This window comes from Gallus gallus, chromosome 1 (genome assembly GCF_016699485.2).
Source record: "Gallus gallus isolate bGalGal1 chromosome 1, bGalGal1.mat.broiler.GRCg7b, whole genome shotgun sequence".
Lineage (NCBI taxonomy): Eukaryota > Metazoa > Chordata > Aves > Galliformes > Phasianidae > Gallus > Gallus gallus.
The window spans coordinates 175,268,951-175,289,548 of NC_052532.1; the positions used below are offsets into that span (position 1 = coordinate 175,268,951).

The window sequence follows — 20,598 nt, forward strand, 5'->3', positions numbered from 1 at the left end:
GGAAGGCCATCTGATTAAGAGGAGCCTGTTGACGAGGCTTTCTTGCTTCAGCTGCAAAAGGCATTGTTCTCACAGACTCTCATCCTGATGAGGGATTCCAGCCACCCAGATATCTGCTGAGAAAAGCACACAATGAGCTACAAGCAATCCAGGAGACTCCTGGAGTACATCAATGATAACTTTCTGGTTCAGGTGTTGGACAGACCAACAAGAGGTGAAGTGTTGCTGGACCTGGTGCTCACCAGTGCAGAGGACATCGTTAAAGGGTATCAAGATTGGAAACAACCTGGGCTGCAGTGACCATGCCCTGAATGAGTTCATGATTCTGAAGAATGCGGGCCTGTCAAACAGTGGAGTCAGGACCCTGAACTTCAGGAGAGTGAACTTCAGTCTATTTAATGAATTGCTGGATGAGGTCCCCTGGGAGGCTGTCCTTAAGAGGCAAAGGAGTGGAGTAAAGTATGCCTTTCTGAGAGAGCAAGATCTCTCCATTGCTCAGAATAAGAAAGCAGGTTAAGGAGGGAGGAAACCAGCATGACTTGGCACAGACCTACTGGTAAAACTGAGGGAAAAGGAGGGCATGTCACCTGGGAAAAATACAGAGATGCTGCTGGACATGCAGAGATGGGATTAGGAAAGCCAAGGCACAGATGGAACTGAAATTTGAGAGGAATGTTAAAAACAACCAGAAGGAATTCTACAGGTACATTGGTCAGAAGAGATAGGCCAGAGAGAGCGTATCTCCTCAGATAAATGAGGGAGAAGAACTGGTTACAACAGATATGGGGAAGGCTGAGGTACTCAATGAGTTCTTTGTCTCAGTCTTCATTGACAACAAGGACTCATATTTCTTACGTCCCTGAACCTCACATCCCTGAAACTTATGGTGGGAACTGGGGGAGAAAGCTCCCCCCACTGTAAGGACAGAGCAAGTATGAGACTGCCTCATGAAACTGAGTCTGTACAAGTCTATGGAGCCAGACAACATGCATCCCAGAGTCCTAAGGGAGCTGGCTGATGTTGTTGCTGAGCCACTCTCAATCATATTTGAAAAGTCATGGCTGTCATGCAAAGTCCCTGGGGACCGGAAGAAGGGAGATATCACTCCCATTTATAAGAAAGGGAGGAAGGAGGACCCAGGGAAGTACAGGCTGGTGAACTTCACCTCTGTGCCTGGGAAGACCATGGAACAGATCCTCCTGGAAGAGATGCTAAGGCACATGAGGGATAAGTGGGTGATCCAAGACAGCTGGCATGGATTCACCAAAGGAAGGTCGTGCCTGACCAGTCTGTTGGCCTTCTACGTTGGAGTGATAGCATCGGAGGGCAAAGGGAAGGCAACTGATGTCATCTACGTGGACTTGTGCAAGGCCTTTGACATGGTCCCCCCTCTACACCCTTATCTCTAAATTGGAGAGAGATGGATTTGAAGGGTGGACTATTTGGTGGATAAGGAATTGGTTGGAAAGTCACAGCCAGAGGGTTGTGGTTAATGGCTCTATGTCCAGATGGAGGTTGGTGATGAGTGGTGTCCCCCAGGGATCTGTCTCGGAACTGGTACACTTTAACATCTTTATTAATGACATAGATGACAGGATTGAGTGCACCCTCAGTAACTTTGCTGATGACACCAAGCTGAGCAGTGCAATTGATATGGCAGAAGGAAGGGATGCCATCCAGAGGGACATCGATAAACTCGAATTGTGGGTCCATGTATACCTAATGAGATTAAACAAAGTCAAGTGCAAAGCGTTGCACTTGGGTCAGGATAATCCCAGATACGTTTATAGATTGGGAGAAGAACTCATTGAGAGTCCTGTGCACCCACCACAGGAAAGGTGTTGAACTTTTGGAGAGGGTCCAGAGGAGGGACACAAAAATGGACAGAGAACTGAAGCACCTCTCCTATGAAGGTAGGCTGAAGGAGCTGGGCTTGTCCAATCTGGAGAAGAGAAGACTCTAGGGAGGCCTCATTACAGCCTTCTAATATTTAAAGGTAGATTATAAATAGGAGGGAGATCAACTTTTTACATGGGTAGACAATGATAGGACAAGGGGAAATGGTTTCAAACTAAGGGAGAGGAGATTTAGATTAGATGTCAGGGGAAGTTTTTCTCTGTGAGAGTGGTGAGGTGCTAGAACAGGTTGCCCAGAGCGGTTGTGGATGACCCTATCCTTAGAGGTGTGTAAAGCTAGGTTGATGGAGCCCTGGGCAACGTAATTGGGTACCTGATTTAGAGGTTGGTGATCATCTCCTTTGGGAGTTTTCCAGTGAACCTTTATCCTCGGAAAGGGGTAAGCTATTTCTTATTTATTACGGAATTGTGACCAATACTTTTCTTGGGTGATCTGAAAGCTCGTCAGTGGCAGCTATATCCTCTGCCTTATACAATACACCAGGTGAAGAGAAGAAATAGTAAAATCTAGCAAAAGAAATTTGCAGAGTAAAGTTGCTAATTTCAAATATGCTTTGGTGATAGATGAAAGTACAGAATCTACAGATATGGCTCAACTTGCCGCTTTCATTAGAGGCATTGGTAATGTATACGTCATTCAAGAAATAGCTTATATTAACAGCACTTGAAATGAACCTTACTTAAGGCAAGCTGAAGTTATGGCAAATAATTTAATGCATTTTGATGTGTTGGCTAAGCCCTGTCCAGTGAATAGGGAAAAATACACAGCTGTGCTTTTTTTTTATTTTTTTATTTTTTATTTTTTTTTAATTTTTATTTGCTAACGGGATTTGTGAACAAGTTTCAAGAGTTCCAAAAAAGCCATCAGGTTTTTCGGTATATCGCTGATTGGAAATGAAGTCACATAAATACATTACCTGTGAATTTTTAAATGGAACGTATGAAGCAGCAATCGGATATTCATAGAATCATAGATTCATAGCATCACCAAGGTTGGAAAAGACCCACAAGATCACCCGGTCCAACCATCCACCCATCACCAATGGTCCTCACTAAACCATGTCCCTCAACACAACATCCAAAAGTTCCTTGAACACCTCCAGGGTCAGTGACTCCACCACCTCTCTGGGCAGCCCATTCCAGTGTGTGACCACCCTTTCAGAGAAGTAGTATTTCCTAATGTCCAGCCTGAACCTTCCCTGGTGCAGCTTGAAGCCATTCTCTCTAGTCCTATCACTAATCACACAAGAGAAGAGGCCGCCCCAGCTCACTACAACCTCCCTTCACGTAGTTATAGAGAGCAATAAGGTCTCCCCTGAGCCTCCTCTTCTCCAGACTGAAACTCAAAGATAAATTCGTTCATCATATCTCTTTACTGGACTTCTGTAAGCCCTTTGTTAGTACAGAGACAGGCTTCACAATCCCATCTTGCTCAGTCATGGCTTCTTGGCAATACGTGTGTTTGAGAACAACTGTTTTCAAGGATGAAGGACAAGAAGAGTACAGCTTCATCAAAAATGCCTGCCGAGCACCGTGAGAACTCACAGAGCATGGCAATCACTGCCACTGGCCCTGTTGCTGGTACATCAATTTCACAAAAACAAGGTCGTATATCCCACTCTTTTCATGTTTTCATTGCTTTTTTAACGTTTTAATAAAAAAATATCAGAAACAAAAGTAGTTTTGTTACTTATATGCATGAATGATATTATATATCTCATACGTGGCCCAAGACAAGCCCTCTTCATTCAGCGCGGCCCAGGCGAGCCAGAAGGGCGGCCGCGCATGGCCTGCAAGGACTGCCGGTCTGATGGCACCACTCGTGCCCGACCTGATGGCGGACCGCCCCCACAACCGCCCTCTCAGCACCTCAAGAACGACCCCGCGGAGGGGGGGCAGCCAGGGAGGGCTGGGCCTCTCATTCATCGCGGGGCGGGGGCGGAGCTGGAGCTGGAGCCCGATCTGTAAAGCGGTGGTTCGGAGCGGGCGCTGCTATGGCTGTCCGGGCAGCCTGCCGCGCCTCCTCGCCTGACGCGTGAGCCCGAGTCCGGCGAGGGGCCGGGGGTGAGTGCGGGGCCGGAGTGGGGCTGCCCCGGCGGCGGGAGGAGATGGGGCCGGGGCTGGAGCCGGGCGGTGCGGTGCGGTGCGGGCTGCGCGTGGAATCCATTTTGCATGATGCAATACTGGGGGTCGCGAGCTGTGGCGGGGGCTGCCCGGCGGCCCGCCTCCCTCGGAGCCCCCCGAGAGGGGCTGGGGAGCTCACCGGCCACACACGCGTGTCCCAGCTCGGCCCTGTGCCCTACGTGCTCTGCTACGTGAGTAGTGCGGCGGGAACATGCTGTGCCGGGACGTGAAGGCCCAAGTGGTGAGGAGAAGGGAATCCAGCCGTTTCCCGGGTGGCCGAACCCTCCTGAGGATCGCTTCAGCTGCAGTGTGTACCGCTGTCTGTTTTTAAGCTTCAGAAAAGGCTGAGAATTGACAGAAAATCCTGGTGTCTGTTTCTAGCGCACCCTACAAGGTCCTGCTGTCTGTTGGTCTTCAGCCTGCCCCGGTGCTGGTTCTCATCTGTGGTTAGGAAAGGGGCTGGTTTCCATTTCATCTGTCAGCATGTCATGGGCAGCTGGCTTTGCTGATGGATTTCTTCTTTTTGTTATAGAATGGCTTAGTTTGGAAAGGAGCTTACAGCCCACCCAGCCCCAACCTCCTGCTGAGGGCAGGGATGCCTCCCAGCAGCTCAGGCCACCCAGGGCCCCATCCAGCCTGGCCTTGAGTGCCTGCAGGGATGGGGCACCCACAGCTCTCTGGGCTGCTGTGCCAGGGCCTCACCACCCTCTGAGTGAAGAATTTCACTCTAACATCTGAACTAACTCTTTCCTTTTTTAATTTATAACCATTCCCCACCATCCCGTCACTGTTTGCTCACGTAAAAAAGTTGGTCTCCCTCCTATTTATAAGCTACCCTCAGTTACTGGAAGGCTGTGGTGAGGTCCCTCTGGAGCTTCTCTTCTGCAAGCTAAATGAGCCCATCTCTCTCAGCCTGCCTTCTTAGTAGTGGTGCTCCAGCCCTCTGATCATCACTGTGGCCTTCCTCTGGACCCGTTTCAAGAGCTCCATGAGCTCTCTTCTCTTGCACATGAATGTGTGAATGTGTGTGGCACAGAGGGTAGAGTAAAAGAAAAAAAAACCTAAAAAAACAACTCGGGAAGGTTTTTGTATGCAACTAAGGTCGAAAAGAAGGTTTAGGACTTCTCAAGAGTCTTAGTTTTGGAGCAGTGTATATAATTGTCATTGGTGTTGTGCAGACTGAGGACAAGAAGAATGTTGCAGCTCTAAAGAGTTCACAGGCTATGAATGTGAACAGAAGAGCCAAAGTGATAGTGTTATTGCTGCCTTATGAGTTAAGGTTCTCTTTGCCACCAGCTTAGTCACCCGTAAGTGGCACGTGTGGTCACTGACAGATTTAGCTTCTGCCCCAAGGAACAACGTTGTGGAGATGTCTGCCATCATAGGAACCTCTGTCACTTCTGCCCTGATCCGAGGCGGGGGGGCTTGTGGGGATGGTGTGGGACAGCTCTGTCTCTCAAAGTCGTTCCTCAGTGACTGTTGACTGTCCCTGCCGTTGAAGGACAGGCTTGGGCATCACCGTGCTGGTTTCCCGTGGGCCAGATGCAACGTGCAGAAGCAGTAAAGCAAAAGGGGTGAATCCTGCTCTGACAGTAGCGTTTGAGCCCTGTAACAGGGAAGCTTCTTTCACTTTGGTCTTCAGCTCTCACTACGTGTCTGCGTTGTAAAATGTCTGGCATGTGGTTACTCACACACACACCCAGCTTCCCAGCAGCACTAGTGTGTTCAACACCTGCCTCTGACTTGGGAAGAGTAGGCAGAAACTTTCTATTCTTGCCAGATGCTCTGTGGACTTTCATTGCCTTCAGCAATCAGCCTAAACACCTTTTAGACAGGACTTTTATAAAATGCAAAAAGAGAGAGAACTGTAATTGCATAGGCTGCATAGGTGCAAATGCTGACTCTGATGCAGAGAAGCCCTCTGATTGCAGCAGTCCTTCAGAACTTGCTTTACTTGTGAGTATCTTGTATTTTGAGTGGTCTGAAGGAGACAGACCTTCTACTGTGCACCACTGCTTGAGTACCTTAATCAGGCTGGCTCCAAAGCAAACCTGTTTCCTAAGCAGGATGACTACTGGCTGTTCAGCCCTTGATTCATTCTGTTCCACTGGGATGTGTTTGAGCCTGGCTGCTTGTAGACTTGTGCCCATCAATGAGAAGACATTCAGAAGGCTCTCTTGGTTTTGGGTGGGCTGTAAAGGAAGCTGACACCAGCCAGGTTTCTAATTGAAAGCCGTTTGGTTGTGAATGTGGGTCAAAATGTGTTATTACATGTTTGCATTGTACTCTTTAGTCCACACATTACTCTTTCTCTAATCTAGCCAGGTATTAGTGTTATCAGCTCTGAACTTTGTTTTTGTTGAAGCCTTTGCCACTCCTTCTATTTTATTTTTCCATCTTCCTGTGCCAGTTTAGTAACACGTTTCAGGTGGGACTCACCTCAGTTTGGTGCTGCACCTAAGCTCTGTGGCTCTGCTTTAAGTTATTTGATGTGGGAGGGCTGATATGTGCCAATCCAGCTGGTTCTGGGTGCAGCTGGTGAGTCTGGCCTGTGCAGGAGTGAAGGCAAAAAGGAAATAATGAACACCACCCCTCTCAGATGGGGAAGAAGTACAGTGCAGGTGGATTAGGGCAGAGATCATGTTACGATTACTGCCTCTATGATGTTTTGTTCACTCTTGATCTATCAAGTTTCTCAATCTTGATCCACCATGACAAGTTAATGGAAATTCAGCAGCTTCTCAGAACTGTCACTTCCAGTTGTATCCAAGCTCTCAGGGAGCAGGAAACAACAGCTTTTGTTCTCTTCTCTCTTCTTGTTCTCTTCTCATATCTGGGATGTCCAGTGCTGAGTTGCATTCGTTTTGGGGCAGGAGAAAAAGGGTGATTTACTTTGGCTGCTGATGTGCTCTGTGGATGCTAGCTTAACCATGGTGGAAGTGTATTGGCCAAGCCATGGTGTTGCCAATGGAGCAGACTGGGATGTGGTAGAGCTGCTTTCCCTCTCCAGGAAGATAAGCTGAGATGTTCTACCATCTTAAACAGGTGCATGGGAAGCTGGTTGTACCAAGCAGCAGAACAGAGAGGCTGGGTGGTGCATAGAGTTAGGCCAGTGTTTCTGCAGAGAGTCAACTGGGGGCAACTCAAGTAAATACCAGCCCAGCTGAGTAACCCCACTGTGATGAAGCTAGCATTTGTCTGGCCAGATGCCATCATTCACATCCAAGGTTTCCAATCCCATCTCCCAGTATGGTGCATCTGGAGAAGTGGGTATTCCTGTGGTGTGATTCATCTCAGCCCAAATGAATTGCAACTTGAGAGTTGCTTTCCACTGACTACAAGAGGATTAGCTCACATGCAAATGTCAGCACAGTAAATGTCTGAATGTTTATCTCAATAAACTTCTGAGTTTCTCGGATTCCTCAATGACGCTGGGAAGATCTGTGGCTGTTTACACTATGGGTGAGTTTCTTTGAACACTACCATTTTAGTGCTGTTGCTGCAATATCTCTGCCTGCTTAGACCTACAGAGAAGACATACCTGAATCTCTTGGTCAAACAGCACACAGAGGTCAACATCTACACTGTGGTTACCCCCCGAGTGCAAGATTCTCCTCTGTTGCTTGTGGTTCCTGGATGTGCCAATGACTGGGATGTGGGACTCCCACCTTCCCACTGCCAGTGTGGCTTGCAGAAACCCAGGGACCCCTCTGGGCTCAAGCCAGCTTGCTCCTGGCATGTCATTAGCCACTATCACCAGGATGGATGGCTTGTCTTGAGCCCACCAGAGTGGCTGGACAGGAATCCTATGAGCGGTATCTAGTACAGAATTGCCTTGTTTCAAAGTTGCCAAGATGAAATACTATGAGATTTTGGGCTGTAGGTACATTTTTGGAGTTTTCAGTCCTTCACTCAGAAAACAGTTCAGAAAACTGAATTTTCACATTCTGCAGTCTTGGGAATTGCAGTAACTGCTATAGGAAAAAACCACACTGCTAATTTCTTAGCCGAGCTGCATTCCTCGTTATGTTTTCCCATCAATTAATTGCTAGCCTTATTTACTGAGGAAGCTATGCTATTCTGGAAAATTAGTGACTGTTTGGTAGTCATTCCCTTCTAAAAGCTTGTGATAAACCACACGGAGGTTCTTAAAAATAAAAAAAAAATAAAAAAAATGGAACAATGAGCTTTTTCTTTAGCTGGGTTTGTCCCTGGTGCTGATTCATGCAGGTTGGTTAAAATCCCTTGTACCAGATCATTTATTTATCCCTGGAAGCTGTGCTGTCAAATGAGAACATGTTCTCAAACTAAATAGCGGTGTGTGCTCTGACCCATATTATTCCTGGCTGTATGTAAGCTTAACTGTCTTACGTTGCCAGGCATTTTAATAGAGGTGAGAAGGGCTGAGTTGCAGACTAGGCACACATCATCTCTGCTGCATTTGCACTTGCTGAGAAGCCCACCACTGCTGGCTGCTCATGGGCATTCCAGTGGCAAAGGCAACTGCCGCTCAGTTCTTCACCTGATTCCCTACCCGAATTTAGCTGTTATAGTTGTGCAGTGCAAGGATGCCGTACTGTCATACGTCCACTCGTGCTGACCACAGGTGCAGTAAGCAGGACCTTCCAGGCTCCGTGATCTGCTGGAAGAGAGAGAAGAAAGGAGCAAAATGTTGTGGTGCTGTGAGCATGGAGAAGAGGCTACACCCAGAGCTCAGCAATACCTTAGGGTAGAGGTGCCACAAATTGGAAGGGAAACCAGTGGGTATTTGAGCTCCTATTGGGATTTGGAAAATGAGCTTCAGTGAGATTTATCTCTGAATGTCACAGATTAGGCATTTGGCCTCTAGTATCTGCTCAGTTCAGGAGAGCTCCAACACAAGCAGTGAAAATAGGATAGGCAATTGGAGAAAAGCAGAAGCAAAATATTTGTGCTTTGCTCTGAAGGGTTGGGTCAACGATCATGCAATCCTGACATCCAAAGCTTTGTTCAGAAAACTCTCTTAGTTCTGAGGAGCACAGTTGTTATTTCCTTACAAGAACAATGATTCCTCATTTTTGTTTCTGATGTCTCTAGATTCAAATTCTTGTCTTGAGGAGCTGTTGGAGCTGGAGTTTCCATAGCTGCCTGTTAACCTGAGCCCTTCAGGAGCCGGTGAAGGCTTCCCATCTCACCTCAGATGGCATACACTTACACCCTGAGGTACCTGTCTCTGCCTGTTGATTACAGGGAGTTGTGAGATGGTACCTTAACCCAAACACCTGCTTGGTGCTGGCTGACGCTAGTTGGGATAGCAGTCCCTCATAACCTGGATGGCATGTGAAGAAATGCAAGGATACCCCCAAGAAAACTTGTGTAAGTGTTGAAGCCACACTGTGTTGCTCTGCTTGTTGCAGAGAAACCCGCACAGGTGTTAGAGATGCTTTCTTCTTAGAAGGAAGTATCTGGAGAGCAGAGCAGCATGGTGCATAGCACCAGTGAACACACAGTGACATCTCTTTGCTTTCTGTGCTGTTGAGACCTTTGGGAGGAAAATGCTAATCATTATTTGTTTCATAATGACTTTGCTTTAAAATGACCTATATTTTTTCCAAGTCCCAGCGTAGTAGAACTAAGCAGAATACTTACAGCCAGCAGTTCCTTGCCTTCCTGCTGTCATTTCAAGAGCCTGGCAGCTGCAGCAAACTTTATTCTAGTTCAAAGCTTCTGGTTTGAGATGTGACATGTGGGACTGGGGAGACATGGCACTGTACGTGCTAGAAGCGGTTCACTGAAATGTATAATGCAACACCTCTCAGACTGTCATATTTAGGCATCTCTGCATCACCCCCAGCTCTGTAAACATAATTAAGAGTGATTTCCTTTGATGTCAGAATGATAATATGAAAAAATATAATGAGCTTTTGAAAGCGTATGAGCAGACTGCTGCTAAGTCGCTTTTTCCACAATGAGAGGAAGGACATATTTACTCCAGACAATATCCTTTCCCTGATAGGGACGCAATTGTTTTTAAGGATAGGCATACAACTTCCTTCAATAGAGTTGTAAGTGACTTTACTTATCTGTGTTGCTGCCTTCCATGCTGGTGGGGGAAGAGATCCAAAACTGTTGTTTTGGGAGTCTGTTGGGGGTATATAAACATGGGTACAGGGGGGCTTCCATCTCAGGGATTGAGAGGCAGGTTTTGAGGCAGGCCAGGCTTCTATATGAGAAGCTGGTGGGGAAAGGAGGTGCAGATGGCAACGACAGTCAATCAGAATCCAAGCCACATTTCAGTCTACAAACTGCTCAGCTGCCAGGCTGGTGGAATGGAATGGAAAGGAAAATACATGACAAATCTTTTTTTGCTCTTTGGAGTTGATCTCATCTGTATATGGGCTTGTGTTTCCCACTGAACCGGAACAAACACCCTTTGTGGAAAAGTGCAGATTGTAAGAGCTGGCTGACTGCAGTCCAAATTGCAACACGAAGAGGGTAACACCAACTGCAGGATGCTGTCTTTCTGCATGAGCACCTGGGAGCTGACTGCACTGTTCTGCAGCAGCCTCATGGCTAAGCCAAATCTGCCAGTATTCTCTGTATCTTATCTGCTGGCAGGCAGTGGGTCTTGCAGCAAACCTCAGAGGGCCAAGGAGGCTCAGTCCATCAGGGCCTGCCCTTCTGCTGCATATTAAACCATGGAGATGCAGCCGTGAGAGAAAAGTGCTGACTTTACCTTTTTTTTCCTGTAGCAAAGCTCTCAGGGAGCAGGGGAGAGCTGAGCAGCGAGCTAAAAAAAAGTGTTTACCAAAAGCAAACAAAGTTACATCTACCTTGCTGTGAAATGGAGTTCTGTATCGGTGTTGTACCTCCTTTCTGATAAGATTTATATAAGCGGAATATATCAAATGTATAAAAACTGCCATCTCTGTGTGAAAACAGCAGCAGTTTGACTGGTCTGATTGCAGGGCAGTCAACATCATGCTTGCATCACTTGGACTGCTCGGTACTTATTTTGGGTTTGAATACCATGAATGCAGTTCTCGGGGAGGTTTGGCTGTAAATCCATCAACATTCAGGAAGTGTGAAGTCTGCAGTGGGATTATTTGCAAGTCCCTTTGGAAGCAATTTTCTCCTCCCACAGTCAGAGCAGCAATCCCACCTCGTATGCCTTTTTTTATTAATCAGGTGCTCCCATCCCATTGAATTCTGGGTTTTACTGGCCCTTGCAGTGCAAGGGATTGAAGGACTGCCGAGCTGGGCAGTATTGGGTCAAATCTTGGAAGGAAAATGAGCGACTGGTGAAACATTGAAGTTTAACAGCAAGCAGGCAAGTACATGGGCAAGGCTGCCATGGCAACTGCTCGTAGTGTTTGCAGAAAAGGCCAAGCTGTATGCCATTCCTAACCGCTCGTCTACTTTTAGCAGCCCTATCCCCTCCTGATGGCTGGGAATATTGTAGAGAGCAGCTGCATGGGGAGGGGAGGAAGATGGGGAGCTGATGCAACTTGAATAGCGTGTTGCAAGCGTGGGAGCCAGCACAGAAGCAGCCTTCACCAGGCTGGGGAGTCAGGGAAGGAATGACTTGGTGCCAGAGGAGGAGTGTGTGGCTGCTGCCTGGTCGTAAGGAGAAACAACTGGAGGAGAGGTGCTCAATGGCTTGAAGGTGAACTTGGGATCAGTCCCAGAAGTGTCCCAGCCTTGTGCTTTACCTCCTCTGCTCCATCTCTGGACTGCCCAGATCTCTTGTCTTTACAGTTCAGACACAGCAGAACATGGGTGCATCCTGTCTTCCTGGCAGCTCTGCTCTCTGTAACTGCCCTGCCCAGCACAATTCTCATCCCAAAACAATAGTTCCTGGTGAGGCATGTGTCATTAACTGTTACAGAGTTGGGGCATTGCCATATTATGATTATACTGGAAATACAATCGCACCGTTGGTGCTCACCGTCTTCCTTCCTGCCCAAGTGTGGAGGTCTGTTTGCTGCACCCCAGGGAGAGGAAGGGGAAGGGGGTGACAGCATTGTGGCAGCCCCAGCACTGATGGTCTTTGAGGACTGAAGGAGCTGCTGCTCTGTTGTGCTTTGAGCTACTTTGTACTCCAGAGTACTGTGCTCCTCAGCTGTGCCAAGTTGTACAGTTCTGTCTCCTTCAGTTGTGAGTGACCCAGGTCTGGTTAAGGGGAATTACTGATTCCATCAGGTTGTAGTACTCTGCCTTTAATTACAAAGTGGGCAGCTATGACGTGCATCAGGGCATCATTTTTCAGGGGAAGTTCTTTCTGGAGCACTCTCTGATGGGAAGCTGTATGTTTACAGGCAGTTGTTGAAAACCACCCCTCAAACTGCAACCATTCAGCAGCATGTGTAATCTCTTGGCTGGAGGAAACTACACAGCCACGCAAACCTGCTGATGAGTGTGTAAAATGCTTGTTTGTGCCTTCAGTGACTGATGTGTGGAGCTCGAACGGAGCTGATCCCTGTCCAGCCCTTGAATTAGGAAAGGAATCCAGTAATACTGGGTCGAAAAAGCAAACATTTTTGTTCATTTCACAGTAATTTTCTTGAAGGTACAAGTGTAAAGCGTATTCACAATGAACACTTTACTATTAGATGCATGGTCATAGAAGTCCACAGGAAGTTCCGTAGAAGTGTTGTAATGTGTACAGGAATGCAGCTGACTTAATGAGAAGTTCGCTTTATTCAGAAAAAGGGCATTTACAATTTTGCTATGTCAAGTCACTATCCAGCAGCCACATCAAGGTTTGGAACTGACAGCACTGACTTGGAGGCCATTCCCAAGGGCTTACCACACACAGGCCTCCAAGTCAATTGGAAAAAAAAAATTCCTAGATTAATGAGAACATATTCCATTTTTTTTTATTTAGATTGCATGTGCCCTGTGGAATGAGTAGGCTTCGTGATATAATTTGACATTTGCAGACACAGTTACTCAGGGATAGCAAAAAAATTTTTCAGCTGGAGAGATATTTTATTTCAGACTGGAGTAGTCTTGGTAAGTGGGAGCCTGGGGGCTCTGCCATGTGTGATTTCTGCTTTCCTTCCTCCACTGCAAGCTGAGCTGTCTCCCTTGTGTTGGCAGCGTGGTGCAGTGTTTCTGCAGAGCTGGAAGAGCTTTGTTTTAATTGCAAAGCACCAGTTGAACCACCCTTTTTATAGGGCTTACTTCTACAGCCCATATCCCTGCCATGATTTGTAAAGGCTTTGCTGCAGGTGGCTTCAGGTGCTTGCTGGGGAACGTAGTTCTCCCATTCCTGTCCTTTTCCAGGTTGGGGTGTGCATATGGCCATTTTAATACCAAAATTTTTACAGCCTGCAGTTCTTGCCAACAGGAACAATTCCTCCAAAATTCATTACGAAGTACTTCCTCTAAGCAGAATTCTTCAAGTGTGTCCACCTTTTCAACAGAAACACACTGCCCCTGCTTTGCCAGTAGGGGAAATGATTCCTTTGCTCTGAGTCAGTACCTGTTATGGTAATGGAGGGAACTTTTAACTGAGATGGCAACATGATCGTAGAATCACTGAGTTTGGAAAAGACTTCCAAGATCATCCAGTCCAACAGTCCACCTACCACCACTGTTCCCCCACTAAGCCATGTCCCTCAGTACAACGTATAAATATTTCTTGAATACCTTCAGAGTCGGTGATTCCACCACCTCCGTGGGCAGGCCATTGCAGCTCCCAACCACTCTTGGAGAAGGGATTTTTCTCAACATCCAACCTGAATCTCCCCTGATGCAATGTGAAGCCATTCCCACGTGCCCTATCTCTAGTTATTTGGGAGAAGAGGCTGACGCCCACCTCGCTGCAGCCTCCTTTTAGACAGTTGCAGAGAGCAGTAAGGTCTCCCCTGAGCCTCCTCTTCTCCAGACTGAACAATCCCAGTTCCTGTAGCTGCTCCCCATCAGACTTGTGCTCCAGTCCCTTCATAGCTGTGTTGCCCTTCTCTGCACACGCTCCAGGGACTCAGTGTCTTTCTTGTGATGGAGCCAAAACTGAACACAGTATTTGGGGTGCAGCCTCACTAGAGCTGAGTACAAGGAGATGATAAGCTGCATCATTGATGGAAATACTCCTGTTGGGGAAACAGCTGGCCTACAGATTGTCAGTGTGATAGTGATGGCCAAACTCTGAAGGTATCTCCCAGGCTACCCTTGCTGCTGTAGGTGGGATGCCCTCTGGGAGGGCGAATGGGGACAGTCTCTCCCGTTGGGATTGTGCGGCAGAATCAATTAATGTTTGCCTGCTTTGATCAGCCTCTTGTCCACACCTGAAAATCCCTGCCCAGCTATTCCCTTCCTGATGAAGCTAAACCTCTGGGGAAGCCTCCTGTCTGTCCATCTCATTGTGATGTGTCCCACTGTGCAGGATGCTGTTTGTTCTGCATCAGTGTTGGGACTCTTTGTTTCCCCACTTCCATTTCAATAACAAACCGACTTCTGGCTTGATCTAGCTTCCTTCCTTATCTCTTCACGGGCATTTCCCACTCACTTCCAAGGACTGTCTAAAGGCTGTGCCTGAAGCTTGCTGAATGGCATGGCCAGACACTTCAGCTAAGCAAAGCTCAGTCTCCATTCTGTTTGGGTTTAAGAAGACAGAAGCTTGCTTATTCAATGTTGTTTCCCAGCACATGATGTTTTCCTGCTTATTGTCAAGGCTGAACCCCTGGCAGATTACAGGCACTTTGTCACGCAGTCAGTCCCCGGCAATCTGTTTCAGGCTCTCACTTGGCGAGTCTCATTATCAGTGGAGATCCCCTCAGGTTTTATGACAAATGGAGGGAGTTAAATCAAGCCATTTTCTTGGAGGATGTAATTTGAAGCCACGCTGAGGAACTGTTTGAGGAGACTGGAGTTCAGCTGGTGGGAGATTTTTCAATTAAATGGCTTTCATCAGAAAGTAGTGATTTGCATAATGTATGATGCCCTTTATCAGTGAGGAACCTCCGGAACTTATGGATGCACGGGAGCTGCAGACAGTGAACGCAGGGCTGTCCTTCTCCCAGAGCTTACTGTCCTCAGGCTGGGCTCTTCCAAGCTGCTGGAGGAACCACACAGGCTCACTCTGAGGTATGGGCTGAGAAGGCAGAGAGCACCCAAGGCATCCACAGTCTTCCTTCATCTCAAGTGCTGACTGCAGCTGCTTACTGCCCCATCACGTATAGGCTCAGCTCACTGTGAGGCTGGAAATCAAACCAGTGAGGTGATTGAGGAGAACAACAAACAGAAGGCCCTGATTTTTTGAATGGAAATACAAGGCATTGGGTTTGTTTCAGTGATCCTATTTGCAACAGTGACCCACGTGGTTGTTCTGAAACGTGGCAGCCTGAGGATAGGAGCACGTGGTGTCAAGGCTTAGCCTTGCCAATGCAAGCATATTATCCAGCTGCACCCAAGTCTGTGACGTGGGATCTTTATCTAGATTAAGAGGTATTTCTCTAACTTGTTCTTGAAATGCTTGGGTGGTGGAGACTGCATCTTCCTTGTATCCTATCCCAGTGCTTCATTGTGTCCACAGCTATCATACTTCCCCACTGCAAATGAAGCTTGATAGATGATGTATTTCTGCAATAGCCCAAGAGGAGAATATTCACATCTATCCAACCTTTAAGCTGTGGAGTGGCTTACTGTGGGTTACCTTTGCTGATAATCACAGCTGAAGCTTTGCAGACCAGAATGGACTCCACTGAACTTCAGCTTTGGAGCTTTTGAAGCTTGAATTTTGGGAGATAGGAGCATCCCCCCTGGGACTTCCAGAGTAGGAGCCTCTCTACTTTTATTTTGGTCAAAAATCGCTAGTCAATTTGAAACATGTTTTAATGTATCATCACAAATAACCTGGATCAAGTTCTATGCAGACATTGACATAAAACACTGAAGTGAAATTTTGAGAAGTTCCTTGCTCACAGGTAATTTGGAGATAGGAGTTCTTGCCTGGACTTGGGAAAATGATCATCATAGAGCCAGACGTCATAGAATCATACAACCAGGGTGATCTTTTCAGTCTCAGAAGTTCTCATGGGATAGGGAATGAATTCCTTGATCTGATGGGGACAGCAGCAATGCCAGTTCAGAAGACAGACAGGTGAACCTCCTCTTTCAGTGGCACTCAGTTTTCCTTTTTCAAGTAGCTGATAAGTGGATGGTGTAGGGATTAGAGAGGACGCCTTGCTACTCCTTTTCCAATGGAAAGAAGCCTCCAGGACTGTGAGATGTTCACAGAGCAGCAAAATATGCTGCCTCAGAAATCCCTGACTGGAACTGGAAGAACAGAAACCTGCTTAGTCTCCAGCCGTGGGTGGCAGAGGGCTGGTTCCCAAGCAACGCATTCCTCATCCCATTAAAACAGCTGTGTTCAAAAAAGGAGAGCACACAGTCCCCTTTTTATAGGCAGTGTGTCTTTAGGTGGGTGGTTAAGACTGTGTTCTTGCATACATTGTGTGTGCACTGTTGATCTCTATTTAGTATGTAGTCTAACAGGATGAGTTTGTTTGAGTAGCAAATGCTGTTTGAATGAGTGATGCTGTCTTTAATGACAGAATTGGCAGAAAATATAGCACTGTGTTCATGTCTACATGCTGATGTAATTCTTCTGTAATGTGTGTATAAATAAGCCCGTGCACATGTAAAAAATAAAATGACTTCAGTCAAGAGGGGAAAAATTTAACAAGGCATAGACAAGGCTTGCCTGGTTATGCTACACCGGCACGATGTAAAGCCAGTTTTAAGATGTGCAGTTAATTGGATGACTTTTGACCTGGGCTGCTGGCCGTTCCCACTGCCACGTTGGGTTATCTTCCAGCTGCACACAAAACTACTCCATGGCCATGCCTTTTATTTTCATCATCTGTAAAGGCTTTTCTCTGGTAGCAGGCATCTGCAGATTGCTGTGACCACAACCTGTGAGTTCTGAGCACTTGTCTCAAGGCTGTCCTCTCTAAGCTGCCTGATTCCTCCTTTGGAGACACAGTCGCATCAATCTGAGAGTCTGATGATGTGTCCTTTGCTTCTAAAAGTCTTCAGATAGGTGTTCAAATGTTTGTATGCAAAGCTCAGCTTCTTCTGTAGCTATCTTGTTTCTACTCTGTTACTCATGGGGTAACTTAACAAACCATTTGTAGTTTTTCCAAGAGATATCCTTCCAAAATGCCTTGTCTGACACACTTCGTGGTTTAATGAATGTAAACAAGCATTTTGAAACATGCTTGAGGCTCTTGTACCTCAGTTATTGTTGACTTATTTCTGAATGATGTTTCAGAAAGCACTCAGCAGCTCTAGTATGGTCCCTTACAGCATAACCTCTTTGCATCTAGTGGTCTTCTACAGTTAAATCTTAAATCCCAAAATATTTGTGATGCTAATGGAAATAGTAGGAATACGGGTTTACCACCTCTTCTTTTTCTGAGTAGACTTCTCTGTGAATGGTGCTACCTTGGGGACGATAGAAGCAAAGCCAGCCCTTTGGAAAGGGCTTCCAAAGGCATTTTCTACCTGTGTTTGAATCAAAAGTCATCACTGTGTGCTTGTTCAGAAAGCTGGCCTGTGTTTAGGGCAAATATAGAGGGCCCGTTCCACATTGTTTGCCATATGTGCCAACACAGCATATGCACAAGCTGTTCTGCAGATTAATTATACTGATCTTATAGCTACGTGGGGAGACCTTTGTTGAAGACCAAAAGGATGCTGAGGAAAAATAAAGCCATTTGTGGGATGTCACTTTGTCACTTGGATTATTAATGGCAGCAAAGGTTCCTTTGTGTTTCAGGATGGGCATAAGCTTATGTAGTACAGGGGTGAGTAGGATGCTGGGGCTGGTCATTGTACATGTAGCAGGGTTAGGCTTGGGATTTCTCTTTTGCTTGGTAGAAGAGTCCTTACTCCATGTAATCCGCTTTAATTTTATGCTCTTCTTCATATCTCCAACGTTGGAGTTGGCTTCTGGGAAGAAAATTCTCAGGAGCTGCAAGGCCTTAAAATAGATAAGGTTTAGTTTCCAGAAGCTGAAACAAATTGTGATTGTTTAGGAAGTGATGGTACTGCTTATGTAAAATGGTGCCGTGTCAGCTTATTTTTACATGTGATGTTTTATGTTTAGCTGGACAGATGTTTGTTATGGTTTATTTTTTTGCTGTTAGCCAGATGCAAGGTTGCTTATTTTCTTACAGGATTGTTTTGAAGAATGTCCCTTTTTAAAATGTTGTTACTGGGGAAGGAAATCTATAAACCTGATATAATAGATATGTTAACCATTAGATAAGAGGAGGAAGAATATCTTATTTTACTTAAAAATACAATACAGACAAGGCACAAGAATTTGGATACGGAACAAACATAAAAGGCATTGTAAATACAGGACGAGGACCAGTTGGAATGGGTGGAATTTGGCCCTATTGAAGTCAGTGGGAGCTTTGCCCTTGAGTCCGGTGGGACAGGATCTCACTCGAGGATGTGAACCCTACCCCAGGAGCTGCCCTGCTATGTTATTGAGGCAAGTCACTATTTCCCTGGGCTCTCAAAGCCACGTGCTGCTGCTTCCCTCTGTCCTGCTGACACCTCAGTGCTCCCTGGAGTTTGGGGTGAAGCCTCTTCCACTCAAGGGCTATGCCTGTGGTTTGGCTTTTCAGCCTGTTGGTTGCCTGTCCATGCTTCCATGGGTAACTGGAGCAAGCAGAAAAGGCAGGAGCTGAGGAGAGCTGTAGAAATCAGGCTCTTTGTGCCCAGTGGGAATGAGGGAATAGGCATGGTGAGAATCAGAGGGATAATGGTGTACAGAGCCCATTTTGGTTCGTTTAGATCAAGTTTTCTCAACTTGAGGGCAGTTATGTTCCATTTAGCATCATTTCTAGAGTAATTTATAGTGTTTTACGTGATTAGAACTGCATGATGTTGCAAAAACAGTGGTGGTACGTTCAAAAAAGAAGTCCTCATTTCAAGTGTGCTTGGGAGTGGGAGTGCAAGGAGCCAGCCTGGAACGCATTTCCTTACTTCAAAGGCAAGAGCAGCTATTTCAGAGAGCGAGATCACAGGCACATCCAACTTCTGAGGAGGGAAAGATAATCTCCACACAAGTCACCCTTTGATGCAATTCTGAAGATAACAAATGATATCAGAAAGGTTTGAGGCAGAGGGATACTGGCCCCTCTACTGCATCCTGTAAGATGTTGTTGTGCTGCAAACTGAAAGACCCTGAAAAAAACCACGCTTCTGCTTACTGAAAGCCACTTTGCCAAGTGACTGTGAATACAGCGAAGCGTGTAAGATAACTTGGGATAGGCTTCAGTCATCTATGCAGTGGAAGGCAGGAAGATAGTGCTGTGTGTGTGAGGATGCAAAAAGCAGCTGCGATTCGGGTACCCTGCACCCTGCTCACTGCTGGTGGTTGGCACACTGTAGGTGCTGTTGTATTGACAGGAGAGGCTCTCCAACTTCCCGCTGCTTTTTGGGCAGGATGGAGTTGACATCTTGATTTCTGAGATGAGCCAGAAGGTGGCCGTCTGCTGGCATTGAGCCACTTTCGGGATGTTGGCCTTAATTTCTAGGTCAGTCATTAAATAGTTTCTCCTCTAAACGAATTATCCACAGAAAGCGGTTCTGCTTTATTCTTGATAACTATAATACAGCTATAAATACCTATAGATATGCTTGAGGAATGAGATTGGTTTGAAATACATTTCTAGTGAGATTCTTGAGTTTATATGTGAGCTTGAAATATATACGTAGTTTTTTCTATCAAATAAAGCCTATCTCTCTCAGCCCCCAAAATCTGGCCACACTCCTGCCCTGGTCCCCATTGATGCAGCAATGGGCTGCTTCTCTCTTAGGGACAGTCATGCCCAAGGAGGAGTTTGTTGTGACGTGTGGCAAAAGAGGGTGTCAGGCACCAGGCCTTCGTTTTTAATGCTGAGATAAAACTTCCATTGGTTTGGGACTGCTGAGATGCCTTCATTTTGCAATGCACTGCATTTAGTTGAATGTAATCTATATGCCTGTGTAGAAAATAAGTAGTTTACAGGTATTATTAAACAGTACATTTTTGAAACAGAGGCTTTGAACCACATCTTGAAAGAGTTAGCAGTCCCAGCTTCTTGGATTTAAGTGATGATGGAAGGAAGAAGGAGCATGGCTCTAGACTGCAGGAAGCCGTGGCCTGCCTTTGCCTGGAGGCATTTATGAGACCAAGGTAGGTCAGGCTGCCTTTATTAGTGCCACTTGTCACTTAGGGTTAGCCCCATTCCCTCATGTGCTGTTGCAGAAACCCATGTCCACACTAGCTCATTGGTGAGTACACAAAACAAGCGTTTTCCTCTCCTGCATTACACAGCCCAGCCCTCAGGCAGCTCCCTGTCACCTTGGCTCCATCCATCAGAGATGTTCAGCTCAGTTCCCGGTCCTGCAGGGATCCCTGTGGGCTCAGGGCACGGTGCAGAGCCCTGCGTTGCGTCGCAGCCTCCTGCTGCCGTGTCTCCTTACCTCATAGCCATCCTCTGGCTTTACTAACAGCCTCAGTTGGAACTCTGTCTTGTTCTCTATGTTGCTTCTGAACTTCTCTGTTTAGGCG

General features: G+C 46.6%; 1 protein-coding gene across 3 annotated transcripts in view; it reads left to right on the forward strand.

Annotated features, from left to right (window-relative positions):
• The first annotated feature begins 3,868 nt into the window (after positions 1-3,868).
• Positions 3,869-20,598, forward strand: part of SLC7A1 (solute carrier family 7 member 1) — a 44,007-nt gene continuing 27,277 nt past the window's right edge. The window contains exons 1-2 of one of the 3 annotated variants that reach the window (NM_001398060.1): positions 3,869-3,980; positions 9,117-9,395. The gene's annotated coding sequence lies outside the window, so the exon portion shown is untranslated. The remainder of the gene's footprint in view (positions 3,981-9,116; positions 9,396-20,598) is intronic. The other 2 variants (XM_046941902.1, NM_001145490.2) reach the window with 2 other exon arrangements.